The sequence below is a fragment of the Agelaius phoeniceus genome, chromosome 1 (assembly GCF_051311805.1).
Source record: "Agelaius phoeniceus isolate bAgePho1 chromosome 1, bAgePho1.hap1, whole genome shotgun sequence".
Taxonomy (NCBI): domain Eukaryota; kingdom Metazoa; phylum Chordata; class Aves; order Passeriformes; family Icteridae; genus Agelaius; species Agelaius phoeniceus.
The window spans coordinates 119461058-119477671 of record NC_135265.1 but is presented as its reverse complement, the minus strand read 5'-3'; the positions used below and the strand labels follow the sequence as shown (position 1 = coordinate 119477671).

At 42.8% G+C, this 16614-nt stretch overlaps 1 protein-coding gene across 1 annotated transcript in view; it reads right to left on the bottom strand.

The window, feature by feature from the left end:
* Positions 1–6665, bottom strand: part of SGK3 (serum/glucocorticoid regulated kinase family member 3) — a 55384-nt gene extending 48719 nt beyond the window's left edge. The window contains exon 1 of the mRNA XM_054629284.2: positions 6267–6665. The gene's annotated coding sequence lies outside the window, so the exon portion shown is untranslated. The remainder of the gene's footprint in view (positions 1–6266) is intronic.
* Positions 6666–16614: the final 9949 nt, after the last annotated feature.

Below are 16614 nucleotides of genomic sequence, written 5' to 3'. Positions count from 1 at the left end.
TAACTGCCTTACATTTATTGCTTAAATGAAACAGGAGGGTCTAGTATTTGAAAAAAAAGAAAAAATCAGGAGGCTAATTGGATAATTGGATTCTAGGCTATCAGGATCCACTATGACCCCAAATAACCCCCTTCTGTTTCACTTCTTACCTCTCATAAAACATTGCTATATAGTCCTTAATGCTACATTCTCTTTTTACTTATCTTTTAATGAAAACATAGCTTTTTTCTTTCTCCCCCACCCCCCCCACTTTAATAAATTCAAGTTGCACCACTGCTATGGCAGGAAGGAAGCAGAAGTCTCCTAGTTCTTTGATGCACTTGTCTTCAAGGCATTTGATAGTCTGGGTACTTTTGCCAGGTAGTTTTTATTTCTGAATTGCCCTAAGTTTTCTCAGTTTTGTAATTTTTGGCAGCATTCCAAACTTGTAGACTTTATGCATCTTGCTTTTGCAAAGTATGGTTAAGTCCCATCCAAAGGGAGTACAGGAGTTATTTTCTTCTTTAATTACCTCCTGTCCCTCTTCTATACTCTTTCCAGCATTAAAGGAAAACACATACCATAAACTGGAAATTCTACCATGGCTGACTAAAAGCATTCATTTTCTGAATGCTCAGTCCTTACTTATTTACTAAATTTAGTATAAAACATATTTTAGGGTTTGATAGTGATCCCAGTTCATAAATACCTAACACTAGGAATTTACAAACAAACAAACAAAAATCTCAACCTAAACTATTATAATATAAACACACAGTAGTTCAGAGTCATGCAGACCAGGTACGCTTGCATCCTAACGCATCCAACATTCCTTCACCTAAGCAGGAAGTACACAGGGTATGGAAGAGGCCAAAACACAGCCAGTCAAGGGTTATTGACTGGCTCTCTAGGTGAGTTGGAGGCAACTGGACTTGTTTTGTGAACCTTGAGAAGAGGCTTGAGGGGCACCTAACAGCAGCCTCCCAGTGTCTTGGAGGAGAAGCCAGACTTGCTGGTGCATTGCATGAGAAGGAAAATCCCCACAAGGATAACTGACCACTAGGACAGGGTGTCCAGGGGGGCTCTGGAGCCTCTGTCTTTGGAGGTTTTCAAAACCCAGGCAAACACAGCCCTGAGCAGCCCTGTCTGAACACTCAGGGTGAGGAGTTAACTCACCACCTTCCAAGGTTCCCTCTAACCAGAATAGCAGCATGATTTAAGATGTTTAGCCATGAGCAGCACTTACCCCTCCAGCTTATCTTCCTAGCTGAATTCAGAAATATCACTGAAATGCAATATTATGTACAATACCATGGGACAATAATCTTCACAGATGCCCATTTTCTCACTAAAATACCAATTTGAGCACAGATTAATTATGCAAAGCTCTAAAATAGCTATCAAGATAGTTACTGAAAAATAGATGTGTGTTTCCAACTCGTGCCTTGTTTTAACAGCAAAGTTACAAGGTCTCAATAATTGGCACACAGTTTGCATATATTCAGATATCAGATCGTGCATCCTATATTATAGATAAATAGTTGGGATTTACTTCAGTTGCATGGCTCTTCAAAAAACACTCACATAGGGGGTATAACTCTGTGGAGCACAGCAAATCTATTCTGATGCACCTGCTGCATTTGCAACATTGAGTCCAGGATGGGAGGCAGAGCTTTCCTTGGTCCAATGTCTGTTCCAAAATACTTTGCAACTAACAATATAGTGAAGATGTTTTCAATAGTTCTGTTTCCTCGGTTATTTCACAACAGTGAGCAAGAGATGGAGAAGTACCATTGAAAGAAAACTAATCCCAAGGGCTGGAAGAGACAGCAGCAGCAAAGTAGCATGATGGTGCCTCATAAGGCAATGGAAACATGTTGGTCCTGCTTCTCTTCAGAGGCAAAGCATCAGAAGTTGGTACCCCTTTGGTTTACTCCCAGAGAAACATAACAGTCTGTAAAGCTATGCAACTTCTGCACTGGCAGTATTTTGCAATAGTATTTGGCAAGACACTCAGCACTAGCAGCTTGCCAGTTGCCCTCACTGTTTCAAACAAGACTGCCAAGAAGTAAGATGTGACATCTCTTTGAATAAAGGAGCTGGGAAATAAATTTAGACATCAATCTTGCTTACCCACACTCCCCCAACCCCCAGGTGCTTTCCTGCCCTAAGCCACAGAAAAACTGTAGTTGCAAAGCAAAGCATTTCAAATATGAGGGAATAAGGAAGTTCCCTCTCCTCCTCAGGTGATGCTCACAGGGTATCTGAGAAACTGGAGTGAAAAGATCACATGAAGATACAACCTTACTTCTTCCTTTGCTAAAGAGCAGGGAGAAAGAAACATAGAACTGGGCAAGGGAATGGAGTTACAGGTCAGGACACCAACACACAAATCTGTGACACAGAACATGAAAAACACCACCTGAACACCTGCATAATATAAAACTGGCAGGGAGACATTTGTGACAGTGCTGGGCCAGGATGGGGATTCCTGCACTGGAAATGGGGCTTTCTGGAAGGAAACACTGGACACTTTCCCTACTTCAGCTGGCAGGTTGGAACTTCTAAATTGGGACTACAACCAGCTGTCACCACCCACTCCAGATCTCTGAGCCTGTTCTCCTGGGCCCACTTCTCTCCTAGAGAAATTACTCAAGTGGTGATCCTCTCTTCAAACACAGAGGATGTCATGGAAATGCTCACCTCTGATAATCATCATCAGCAAGCTACCACCAGATCCCTGCCCTCCTCCCAGCAGGACACGCTCCATTGTGACACAGTCAAGGTTCTGCTGCTCCCTCGTACCAGCCTTGGGCACCCTGCTGCATCTTCCAGCAGATGGCCTAGGCTGAACACAAGGAGCCAAGTGTCCCCTTCTGCTTGCCTCCTTCAGCCTCTCCAACAGCTGCAGAGGTTGGGAAGAAGAATTTGATTTAACTTCACTTTTCTTCAGAACAGAAGATGTGGGTTTGAACCCCTCAGGCACAGGGACCAGGAGCCCAGGTTTCACCTACCAGAACACAGCCTGCTGCTCAGACCAGTCCCAGCAGCAGCAGCTCCCAGGGAAGGCTGAGCACTGGCTCCTCTTAGGGCAGTGCTCCCAAGAGGAAACACACGGCTGCATTTCGAGACACGGCAGATCCATCAGCGCGTGTGTTTACAATTGCCTGCCAGTGCCCTACTTTCTTCATCTCCTCAGGGCTTTGATGCTCAACTACAGCAGCTCTAGATAAGATGCTTAAGAACTTTCTGCTCAAAGGGGAGATCCAATATGTTTAAGGCACTTTAAGAGTCAGGCAGACACAGTGTTAGGTGGTTTGGAAGACTTTGGGGGAATAAATTCTGTTTGAGAATTAGGAATGCAAGCAGGAACCTGATTAACATATTTTATAATGTTCTCACAGCACGTGGAAGCCCTTCAGTTCTACTTTGGAAAGTGTGTTTTCTTTATAGGACATTTTAGCATATGGATACTACTTAAACTAAAACAAAACGAATCCTTCAATACAAACACTCAAAGAGCTAACTTCAAATAAAAACAACATATTGCTTTACTATGGCTCAGTCTATATAAGTACATACATTATTTACAGTAGTTTCTAGTTCCTTGGTCTACAGAAAAAAAAAAATCATAGCAGAGTAACTCTTCAATGACTTAGAGATGTCCAAAAATGAAGTCACAAAACCAACCAACAATGACTTTCCTTTTGGGAAGCGCACATTCCTTCAAAATAACATTCTTCTTAATGACAACTTAGACAACCAAAACAAAAACATAATTTGGAACTGCAAATATGTGTAATCTGAGCTCTATTTCCATGCAGAAATGCAGGGTATTTGTGTATGAAATGGCTTGTAGCCATGGGACAAAAAAGCCCTAGTTACTTGCATGCAAATTATAAAACTGAAACCATCTGGAGAATGATCTGGGATATAGGGAGGACAACCCAGGAGAGAACTGATGTGTGGATGTGGCTGAAGGATCACAGCTTATTAGCAGCTTATCCTGTATGGATAGGAAGGAAAATAGGATTTGACATACCCTCTTATACAGTGATGATTAACATGAACCTGCAATTAGCATGCATGGCATTTCAGATTGACAGATGATTTCCATCATAAACCCTAGATCCCAAGAGAAACAAGAGATGCTTTTCATCTAGTTTTATTTGCTAATACCTGGGTCATTTTATTTAATATACTTTATTTTTGGCCCTCAGCATACCCTACTGAAATATTTTGTTGCTGGGTCAAGTCAGCTTTGGAGGCTTGCAGCTACTCCAGCTAGCTAGGCTGAAGCAACTCTGCATATTAAAAACCACCCATCACTATTTTAAACACATGCCATTACAGTCAAATTATCCACCTACTTGTGGATTGACTTTAAACAAGTCAAAAAATGAACAGAGTAGTGATTTTAAAGTGCTCACATCTTAAAACTTGAACTATTAGCTCCCTGCAATACATTATTTTATAAGCAGAGTGGACTAGGAACCACCCAACTACTGTATCCCCATAAGTCTTTTGAAGACTTCTGTTCAATGAGACTTGAACATCATTTGTCAGGCTTCTTAGAAAGATACCTGTCCCTGGAGAATGAGAATGCACACACTGATCATAAAAAGCAACAACTCCTATGGGTTGTTGATTATCAGGATGAAGATCCCCTCAGAACAGCACAACCAATGAATTACACATCTTGCAGCACTCTGGATGCAGCCCATGTATTCACCAGTCCGCATAACTTTCCCTCAGGAAATGTTTAATCCTCTTTGAAGATTACAATAGATACTGAATTTATTAGATTAGCATGAAAGAAATTAAATGCAAGGGCTGTCAACATCTATTTTGAGTGTCCAGTATAAATGTCAATGCTATTTCAATGCTTAGAGCACATAATAAAGAGGCTGCAGCACTTACTGGAGAGAAATACAGAGATCACTAACTGGTTTTTGCTGCCAACTAGTGCATAGCTGAAAGCTCTTCTGCTCTTCATACAATCTCAAAAATTAAGGGAAAGAGCCTGACAGAATTCAGATTTAAAAAGAAAAGCTTTGCAGGAGCATGTAAGTTTCAGCAAGGGGAAGCCGAGGAGCTCTCACCAATGCTCACAGAAGCACTGAGGCAGATATCCTGCAAGTTACAAAGTCATGCAAGTGAATATTACTGGATACTCCCTCAAGCTCGACCACTTCTCTCCTTAATTCAAATCCCTCAAGTCTGAGTCAGAATTTTACCTTCCCATAAAACATCTGTGCAGGGAGCACTAATACTTTGCAACTTCTGCACAGGAGGAGGAAGCATTATTTTAATTCTCTCCCTGCCTCCAACCTTCTCTCATGCTGAGAGTGTTTAAACGAGTAAAGAGACAATTCCAGCCCTTGCCTCTCTGGCACAGAGACCACAAGACAGAGGGATTGCAGACCCAAACCGCATTCACTGCTTTGCCTCTGCAAGGCACAAAGCAAAGCTAACCAGGGTTTCCTCATCCTGCTGGGGCAGAGGTAAAGGACTCTGGAAAAGGGCTCTTCCACCTGCTCTAAATGTAAATGCCCAGCCATTCTTCATGTCTTAAATGTCTGATTCCAGCATAGCTTTACTGTCCTTATGGAGTTAAGAAGCAGAACTGAAATGGAGTTTGGTCGTGTCCGCAGTTGCAACCCAGAAAGTAAACCCTCCCACACCGAGCCAGCCATGCAAAATAAAGCATAGTGTGTAAAACTACATATACACGCAGTAAAAACATTAGGGCAAGAGTACTAGCAGGAGCCAGTTACACTGCTGGAGAAGGGTGGGAATTAAAAAAAAAAAAAAAAAAAAAAAAAAAAGAGAGGAGAATGTGAAATACTAAATGACTTTAAAACTTCTTTGCAAATACAATATCTAAAATTACAGCGGCGGGGGGAGCAGAAGTTTCTGCATGTTTGTTTGTTTACTCGCCTGCGAGCACTTTGCCCCCTGTCCGTGAGCGGATCCCAGCCGCTGGCTGGAGCCGCACGCCCACGCGGAGCGGCGCTTTCCTGCGGGAGCGCTTCCAGCCCCGGCCCCTCCGCAGGACCCGGCCAGGGCCGCGCCGAACACTGCTCGGGACCGCCGGCCGTGTGGGGCGGTGCGGGCGGCAACAAAAGGGAAGCGAAACGTCCCCGAGTCCCGTGCCCCGGGTGAGTCCCGTACCCCGGGTGAGTCCCGTGTCCCCGCGGCCGCGGAACCCCCGCTGCTCCGGACGGGCTCCCTCTATCCCGGCCGTGGAGGGGTCACGGACCCCCGGACGGCTGCACCCCGCGTACCTGCCTCCCTCCGACCCTCCGTCCCTCCGCCGGCCGGGGCGGGCAGGGGATGTCCGTCCGTCCGCTCGTCCGCCCGCTGGAGTTGCCGCTTCCTCCTCCCTGCCGCGTCAGCCGCGCTCCTCCCGCCGCGGCCGCGGGATGACGGGCTCCCCTCACGGGGCTGCGCCCACCCCGGGGCGGCCACGGGCCACCGCCGCTCCCCGCCGGCGCAGGCGGGGCCGCTGTCGCTGTCGGTGTCGCTGTCGGTGCCGCCCCCGCCGCCGGCCCGCCCCGAGCAGCGCCCCCCGGGCGGCGGCGGCGGCCGGGGTCAGGCGGGGACGCGCAGCCGGCCCCGCTCCCGCCCGGGGCCCCGCGGCTGCCGCTGCCCGAGGGACCGCAGAGCCTGCGGCTGCCGGCTAGCGCGGGATGTGCGATCCAGGCGCGGATTACCGCGATCCTCCCCCTAAACCGGGAGCTAATCCAGGGCGACGCCGTCCTGCCCACAGGCGGCACCCAGCGGGCTCCGGGAGCCGACGGTGCTGCCAGGCCGCCGGCAGGGACTGTGCCCCACGGGGACATGCACGGAGCCTGCCGAGCACCGGGCCGCTCCGTCCGCTGCAGAGCTCTCACACCCTGGCTCAGAAAGCAACGATGGTTTTAGATGCTGATATTTTATCCACCTGGGCGGCAAAAGTAGATCAATCGGTCTGTATGGAGGAGAGGGACATAGGAGACATCAGCTAGGGTACAGAAGCATCCTCCCACTCTGTTCTGTAGGCATTATTTTTCCTTTTTTCTCAATAATCACCTTGTGCTCATTTCTCACAGCAGGATGTGGTAAAAATAGTTATCAGTTTGTCTCAAGCAACATTTGTTATCTCTCTTTTGGCTGCTGCTCTATGCTTCCTGGCACACTTTCTTCTCCACAAGTTACCACAGGATGCAGCACAGCAAAACTCACCTCACCCTTAATTTGTGCAATCCAGCCTCAAAACACTTCTGTCAGATTCATGGTCCTGGGTATGGCCAACTGAGGTCCCTACATGGCACACCTTAGGAGATGGCACCAGCTCAGACACTTCACAAAATGATGAGAATTTCCAGGAAGGCCTCAGTGAGATGATGTGAGATGAGGGAGATTTTTCCAAGGACAACCAGGGCACCAGTGAATTTTTTTGAGTGGAAGTAAGAGGAAGGAAAGAGACTGCTGAGGACAGCAACACCTCTTGCATCCTGAGATGCTGGAAAGACAGACACTATAGTATGGACAAAAGTGAATCTCAGATAATGAACTTAATGTGATGGTCTGGTATAGTTAATCTGTTGTCATAGTACATCTTGAAAGAATGATCCCTAAATTACAATGTCCCTTCAGTACAGTTTGGATAGTTCCTTCCTTCCCAGCTTTCAGTGAAGCAAAGGAGTGAGATGAAAAAGTACACCTAAAAGACCTAAAAGTACACATCTTTGAGGAAAGTTAGGTATAAGCAGTTCTTGCCAAGATGGTCATGTTTTCATGCAAACTTCCTCTCTTCATCCAGGGATTTTGCTACCATGTTTTAGTGGAAATACTGTTTTAACCCATCATTGTCTCCAGTCACCCGACTGCACCTAAAATTCATTGCATCCCAAGGGTAGTGGTCAATGGTTCAACCTCCAGGGGAAGATCAGTGGCAAATGATGTCCCTCAGGGATTCATACTGGGACCAATGCTCTTCAAAGTCCTCACCAATGGCATGGACAAAGGGATCGAGTGCACTCTCAGTGACTTTGCAGCTGACACCCAGCCAAGTGGTGCTGTGGACAGGCCTGAAGGACAGGGTGCCATCCAGATGGACCTGGACATGCTCCAGAAGTGAGCCCATGGGAATCTCATGAGGTTCAGCAAGTGCAAGACACTATACCTGGGGCAATCCTTGGTATCAGTACAAGTGGGGGATGAGTGGATGGAGAGCAGACCTGTGGAGAAGGACTTGGGGTGGATGAAAAGCTGGATGTGACCCAGCAACATGTGCCTGTGGTTCAGAAAGCTGACTGTATCCTGGGCTGCATCAAAAGCATCAGGGCCAGCAGATTGAGGGAAGGGATTCCGCCCACTTCTTTGCTGTGATGAGATCCCACCTGCAGTGCTGCACCCAGCTCTGGGGTCCCCAACGCAGGAAAGATATGGACCTGTTGCAACAAGTCTTTGTCCAGACAAAGGAAGTCCTTAAAGATGCTCAGAGGGCTGGAGCACCTCTCCTATGAAGACAGGCTGAGAATTGGGGTTGTTATAGGAAGGTTGTTGACCTTATAGCACCTTCCAGTACCTAAAGGGGAGCTACAAGGGAGCTGAAGAGAGTACTTTGTAAAAAGGCAGGAAGTGATAGGACAGGGGATAATGGCTTTAAACTGAGAGAGGGTAAGTTTAGATTAGATATAAGGAAGAGAAATTTTACAATGCAGTGGTGAAACACTGGAAGAGTTTCACCAGAGACTGCCTGTTTGTGAGTGGTAGATTCCCCATCAGTAGAAACATTCAAGTTCAGGTTGGATGGGGCTTTAAGCAATCTGATTGAGCTGAAGATGTCCCTGCTCTTTGCAGTTTGGACTAGATGGCCTTTAGAGGTCCCTTCCAGCCTGAATTATTCCATGATTCTGTGTTTCTGTGATCATCCCAACCTTGTTTCTCGTAAGACTTGCACACATTTAATGTTAGCACATGTGGGTGTCCTTGATAATAATCTTGCATGTGTAATTATTTAGAATACAGTCAAACAGAAAACTATTTTCAGGACAACTTCCAAAAGGCAAATCTCCAGACAAAAAGATTATGCAGTTTGACCCATTCAAGAGACCCACCCCTGTTATGCAGAAGTAATGCTAAAAAGTGATGAGTGATTCTAGCTATATTATTACTCTGGAGAAGGGGTTTGATTAACAAAACTAAACATTTCCTGTAAGGCCTATATTTTCAGGAATTTATCTGTCAGTATCAGAACCCTATTTCTGCATTGGATTAAATTAGCAGAGACAGTACTGAATAATAGATGTAACCATTACCTCCTTCCCCTTGACTCCTAAAGAATCTGAATGAGGAAAAAGTCTTGAAAGATCTTCTCCCACATCAGGACAAAACTAAGAACAAAAAAATGTTCTTTCCCCTTCCTAAGAAGGAAAAATCTGTTCCACCCCAAAGTACCCTACAACCTGATGTATCATCTCAACATATTTGAGCTTCTTAAACACTTCATAAAATGCCTACAGAATTCCTATTTCCAAAGGTCTAACCAGGCACACTTGTATTGTTTATTCCTTACCAGAAATTAAAAATTTTTAAAACTATCCATTTTGAGTGAAATCCACTTCAGTTAACTAACAATAACAAGAAACTATTTCTAGAGTTTTCCTGGCACTTAAAAGAACACAGAGATAGCACAGAGGAACACAAAAGGTCAGCTGTAAATAGAATATTTTATCAGTTGAGGAGTCTGAAGTGCTGGAAGTCTCTTCTAGTCCTTTTTGTGTGCATGTGTGTGTAAAAACACTACAAATAATTCTTTGGCCTGATATAATTTATCTTTTTCCTGCTTCACATTGGCACAAACTAGGCACCTGGGGAAAGACATGGTCCTCTTGCAGGTGATGGGTTGCCATGCTGACAGCCTGGGGAAAAGTTTCCAGTCTAGACCACAATGAGCAGATGCAGCCATGGTGGTGGAGTTCCTGAGCAACTGCAAGTTCATGCTCTTTCCAAGTTTATTTCTCTCTTCCAGAGACTTTTCTGTTACTAGTCAGGCTATTGCACTCCTGTACAGACACAGCAGGAAACTTAAATATCAAAGAGAATCTTAACCATCTCCACTTCAATGTAAGCAGAGTTCACATACAGTAAAAGCCTCTTTAAAAAAAGGAAACAAAGGAAAAAGTGACTTGCCACTAAAGCCAACCTTTTCTTCCATCTTAGTTTTCCCATAAGAATGGCTTTTTCCTCCTGCTCTGATATTCCACTGTGAGGACACAAGTACACCCTCAAGGTCCCTAATGCCATGTCCTCTATACTAGGAAGCACTAAACTTAGAAAATCTTTAAAAGACCAGTCTCAGGCTTGCTGCTGAGCAAACAAAGCTAATAGATGTGCCTCATTTGTTTCCTCATGTCTGCTCCATTGTTTGTTTTCTTCTCTTATGCATATCCTTCCAGACAGGTTGATTTGTTTAACTACACTCAGGTCAATGTCTGAACAGCACACCTAAAAGCACCACCAAAACAGAAGGAGAAAACAGTAGAAAAACAGATTATGGTATTCTGCTTTTAAAGCATAACAAAACTGTCAATATCAACAGCCTGGTGCACAGACTGAGGTCAGAATAAACCCTTTGAATAAACTCAGTTGTTGTGGATATGATGCATTGTCATCTTATTATGAGAGGCCAAACAAAGGGGAGAAACATCTTTTGTGAGGTCACCAGGACTTCTGCCTTCTTGCCATACTTTCTTTCATTTTCCTTCTTACTTCAGCTATTTGCATGTCTCCACCTTTCATCCCTTTGCACTTCTTTCCCCGTAGCAACTCTGCCTTCATACATCCTACTGCTGCCTCCTCCCACATGAAGAAGCCAGGTAATAGCACAGGCTGAACTTCAGAGGGGAATTGCAAAGACAAATGGTTGTTAGCTGATGTAGACTTGTAGCAAGCTCTCTAGCACTATGGGCTATGAGCCAAAGTAGGGATGAAAGAAAGAGAGATTGACTAAGGACAAGTGGAATAAAAGAAGTTTAAAAAGTTTTGAAGTAGAGAGCAGAGTTAAATAAGGTGACCTTTTACCTTGGCTTTCTGTTCAGCAGACCTGACAGTACATGCTCAGGCTGGGTAGATCCCCCACAACCACATACTAACCAGGCAATAAATCAATGATTACGTATCACGAGAAAGGCTTGTTGTGACATGGCTTCATCTGCCACTGAATCCATGCTCATGAACAGGCTCCTATCTTCAGGCATGTAAATTCCCATCTTTTCAGAGCAAGTTCCTGAAGGAATTATAAAGTTCATCTTCAGGAGGCTAGCTAACAGTTCATATTTCTAATTAGCTTAGAGATTTACAAGGTATAGTGCTGAAAATGCTTTCCTCCAATAAGGTAGTATAACACATTTTATTGAACATTTGAAACATGGACCACAGCAATTAAGATGAAAGTTTAACACAAATGTCAAATAAAAAGAAACTTAAATGCTTTATTGAGTTCCAAGAACTTAGTTACCAAATCACACCTGGGGGTCCCTATCTCTCATTGTGCCTTCAAGGAAAAATCATCTTCTCCAAAGCATTGCCATTTAAGCTTTTACATCAACACCCAAGTCACAACAGGTACAGAGTCACTCTTCTCATAGCCACCACTTTATGTTTGTTATGTTTCTTCCACTATTGCATGCTTGGAGTTTTATACTTTGGTTTGTACTTGTCAGTGTCGTGAGTAAATCTAGATCGGATTTTGCAGAATTGGAGTTCATGGGCAGATATTCAGATGAGTGTAAACAGAGACATATTTCCTAGTCCTAGCTATTATTAAATAATGGTTATTAAATGTTATTAAATAATTAAATAAAAAATTTGCTGTTTGATCCTGAGACATGATGAACATTGGTGCAAGATGTTGGCAAGTTTGTGGGTGATACTTCAGGACATGCAAGCACTGTTGCTTTTCCCCTAACTAGGGGCAGCTTTCCAGTGAGTAAGTGCAGTTCTTTCCCTGGAATGGTGAGAGGTGTGCAATTAAGCATCATATCCTCTGTCTAGGTAGGTAGTAATCACACTTTATTTTCTTTCCCTTCTTCCAAAATCAAAATTTGTTATTCCTCAATCATATCCTCTTACTCAACTGTTGTGACATATTGTGTTGCTATTTCATACTTTAGTGTGATCTCTGTTAAGTTCAAAGTTAGTTAGACCAGAAGGTTAGCTGCCCTTCAGCTTTTCTTGCTGGATGCACTGTAACACCCATCCCATGCACACCACAATCCAGTTAAATTTTTGCATACAGAGCAGAGCAAGTTTTTTGCATTCAGGATCCCTGCTGCTGTGAACTGTTTATCATATGAAACATCAGTGGTGTTGGCTACAGCATCTAAGAGTCAACCTCTGCAAGCACAATTAGCTAAAATAATGGAAGACAGTATATTTTTCAAGTCTGTGAAAAGCTCTTTAAAATTATTTTAAAATTTAAAATAGTTTTTTTAATTTGAAACTATTTATTTTAAATATATTAAATAACAATTCTTAAACATCCAGACAAGAATTATAAGCTATTTCTCTACAAAAAGATACAAGAAAAAAGGACAGTATGGTAGGTATTGAAAAGGTGAAACATAATTGTTATATCAAGATCCCTCCAAATAGAAATCTAAAGAATACAGAAAAAAAAAAAAAAAAAGAGAGAGAGAGGACATATAATCATCTTACCCAATAAAAAAAGTAAAAATTAAGCAGATGATAAATTAGAGACCCTAAGTCTACTTTTGCTTCTTAACACAGTTGTATAAAAGGGAATTGGGACTAAATCTTAGTGGTATAGGGGGGAAACAAGTGTCATGTGATATAACAATGTAAGTTTCCAAGAAGATTAAATTGAATTAACTTACCAAAGTTTCAGTTCAAGAAAATATCCTGCTTAGAAAAAAACAAATTCATTTAATGAAATTTTTTTGTTTGTTTGTTTCTTCTCCTTTTTCCTTTCTGTCCTAGCTGTGGTTGCCCTTTTGGGGAACATGAAAACCCCCTGCCTCATGTGTTTCCCATGAGTTATCAGGAAGTAGCAACAATGAGTCAATAGCTTTCACAGATACAAAATCTCAAAACCTACCACAAATTCATGGAGGTGTTCCTATGTGTATAGGAGTTAGGGTCTAAAACCTTTAAAAGAAGAGAATAAGCCCTTTGAGTGGGCAAGATTACAAGACTGTAAGGGAGCTGTAATTCATCTCCAAGTGATGTGCAAGGGTTACTAAAGTTTCTATATGTGAATTCTTTTATATATGTGTCAACTGGAAGTGTTGTTACTTAATGCTTACTCATCATTAACAGGCAGTCTTTCCAGCTCTGCTGATAGCAAGAGTACAACTTAAAAATGAAATAAAATGTTTGTTTTCCTTCGGTTTTGTTGTTCTGCTGTCTTATCTCTACTGTCTTCTGTTCTATGAACTTTTCTGCCCTGTAATGCGATTCAAATGCAACCAGACTAAGGAAATTGATGACATCTCTACCATAGGGCAAAATCGGAAAGAACTGAAGTCACTAATTTTTTATTTTTATTTTTTTTTAAATCTTGCATACAGACATAAGCATAGTGAAATTTAGTGGGCATACCATGAAAGGGTAGTTGAACTGTGCAAGTGAGTAAGAGATATCTACAATACTCTGAGGTCTTCAGTGTGCTGTAACTTTAGTCTAAAAGTATCCACTTTGTAATCAACTTTTGCAAGCTCCAGCAGGGAAGACCCAGCAAGCATCCCAGGTGTTCTTACCAACAGTCCATGGATCTGCTGTCAGTAGAGCATATTTCAAACACCAGTAGCTTTCTGCATCTCAGGTAGCTTATTTGTTGGTGGGAACTGCTGGAAGTTTATGAGAAATGCTTTGGCATACAATAGGAGATGGCTGCTTACAAAAAGTCTGTTTGTAAAGAGTCTGGAGTCTAGGGAGTGACTGAGGCACAATAATTAAAGTAGGGATTAGATAAACCTAAATCAATATTAAACCAGTGGTAAAATTGGTTCTCCACTTCAGAGAATTTTCAGATCCTATCTGTTCCTAAAGATCTATTTGTCTTTCTACACCTAGACTTGAGAGACAATGTTTTGGGTGCAGTTACATAATCCTCTACTTTCTTCTCTGTCTTATTCTGGCAACTGTAGTAGGTTTACCTGCGGAAGGCCTTCTTTGAGGGGTCTGGTATTGTGCAGCAAGGAAGAGGGATTGTTGGGATTCCCTTTCTGAGGAGCTGGTGTTTCCCACTTTGCCAGAGAGCTTAGGTGTCCCCCTGTATCAGAGGTTCCACATGCATTTCTTTTTCCCACACTACCGAGAGCCAGTGAAGTGCTTTGTAAGAGCCAAGTTGGGAATAATGCTCTTGGAGGGGTAACAGCTTCAGTCAAATATTCTTCTGTAGGTTACTATAGCACTAGCTAAACCTTTCAGCTCTGCTAACCCATATATCAGAAGGTAATCCCTCAGTCTCTTTTTCTCTAACTATCATTTTGCTTTTTTTCTACTTTTCAATGTAACATGGTTTTGTTTGTCTTCGTCAAGGGCACTCCCCAAAATTTCACCTTGAGTGCTGGGCTGGCTGCTTCTGGTGTAAACAGGAGGTGAACAAAGCTTATCCATCAGAGGAGTGGATTTATCAATCATATTCACAAACAGAAAGCTAGGAAAGGGTTGTGAGTAGAGCAGACTATTTTTTATGAAGCCATATTATCTCTATCATATTTTTCTGATTTTCTCTATGTCTGTATCATGATTCTTTACTGAGATCTTGATTCACAGTTTGTGTGTTACCTGCCTCAGTCACCTTGCTCTTGCTTGCTTACATGACAACCTCCATTCTTTCTCTCAGCCTTATTTTTTCTAGATCATGATTATTTTATTGTTGATTTAGCTTAGACCTTTCCCTGTTGGTTCTCATGTTTCTTGAAATTAGGTACTAACACAGACTGTGCTTGCTGCAAGTTGCCATGTTGATCCTTTTGTATCCCTGTGACACTCATTCACTGAATCCTTTAAAAGGCTTTGCTTTTTCATAACAATATGACGTGGCTGATTCACAATCAGTTTGTGATTCACAATCAGTTTGTGATTCACTGCATGCCCTGATCCTTTCTGAAAAATGTTTCCAATAAATGTACTCCTTTATCCTGTGATTATAAGTGAGAATAAAAAATTATATATGCTGATTTCCAATCTTATTTATTTCACTGGCTTGTCAAGAGAATTTTAAACTATACATTTCTCCCTCAAATTGCTTGCGACTCTTTCCAGCTCGGTGTTTCCCACAAGTTTGATAAGTATAATCTTGCATGTAATTAATGAACAGACTGAGGACAGATGCCTGCATAACCTCATTTTGATATGGTTTTGCAATTTGGTAGTGACCAGCTGCTCTGCATATGCTGTGGTTACGTAAGTTTGCTATAATCGTGGCTTTTCTATCTAGCACAGCAGTATCGGATCAGTATGTTTTCTGCCAGCTTGATTGTAAACTGCAATGTGAGAGGATACAAAAACTCACGAATGCCAAGATCAGACAGCTATCACTTCTTCTCCTGTATGTGCTCTGCCCTCACTGAGAGAAAATAGGTGACCATATTGGGCTGGCATTGTCAAACATTCCAACAGAAATAATGCACTTGCAGTGTTCTCCTTATATCCCCTTTATTACATCTTTCTGCTTTGGCATCATTGGACTTTTTTTCCCCCATCCTGCTTTCTATTTGGTAATTTGATTTAATGGACATTTTTGCCATGTGGCTTTTGGTGGTTTTTTTGTGTTTTGGAGTCAAGGTAATTGTTTAACTGAAGTGATTTTTCTTCTCTTTGCTGTTCCTTGGATCGAGATCGCTTGGGCACATGTAACCTCAGATTTTTTTCTGAATGATTTTTGATTTTTACTTCCCTCACATTCAATAATACCTAGAAATGTGGAGAGTTCCAAAGATGCTATATTGAAGTTGTCTTTCTTTCACTCTCTTGTTATTTCATCAAGTTGTGCAACTTGTTTGACATTTTATTTTATACTCATCTAGATTTGCCCTGATTTAAATCTAGGAAGCCTTCTCCATAGGATGCCTGGCATACTCTATATCAACAGAATCTCTCTCCAACTTTCTACCTGTGAATGAGCTTTCTCTTGCTCTTAATCTAAGTAGTGAGCTTGCCCTTAGTACGATTTTATTTGAAAAACCTCTCCTTAAAATTTTATGCTCTGAATCATCCTTATGCAGTGCTCTACAGTAAAGTCGTACCGCAAGGAGGATCTTTCCTCTGCAGTTGATCCACTCCTCTGAAGAGTTCCGGAGCTCAGAACAGGCACTCACGTTTTCTCAATGTGCAAATCTCGATGTCCTGTCATTCTCCAGCACAAAATGTTCTTCGAGACCAGCACCTGTCTTGTGAACCACCACGCTCGCTATGCAAATGAATTATCAGTGCGTAAGCAAAGCCCCACCTGCTTGTTTGCTGCGGTGGAGCAAACAAGGATGCAGCCGGACCCACTGCTTTTCGTTATTTGGCTGGTCAGAAAAAAAGCAGCAGAGTGACAAATCAGCGGTGCCTTACAGCATTGATGTCTGATCTGTGCAGCGCGGCGCTTGCCGGGATGATGGGAAGGTTCCC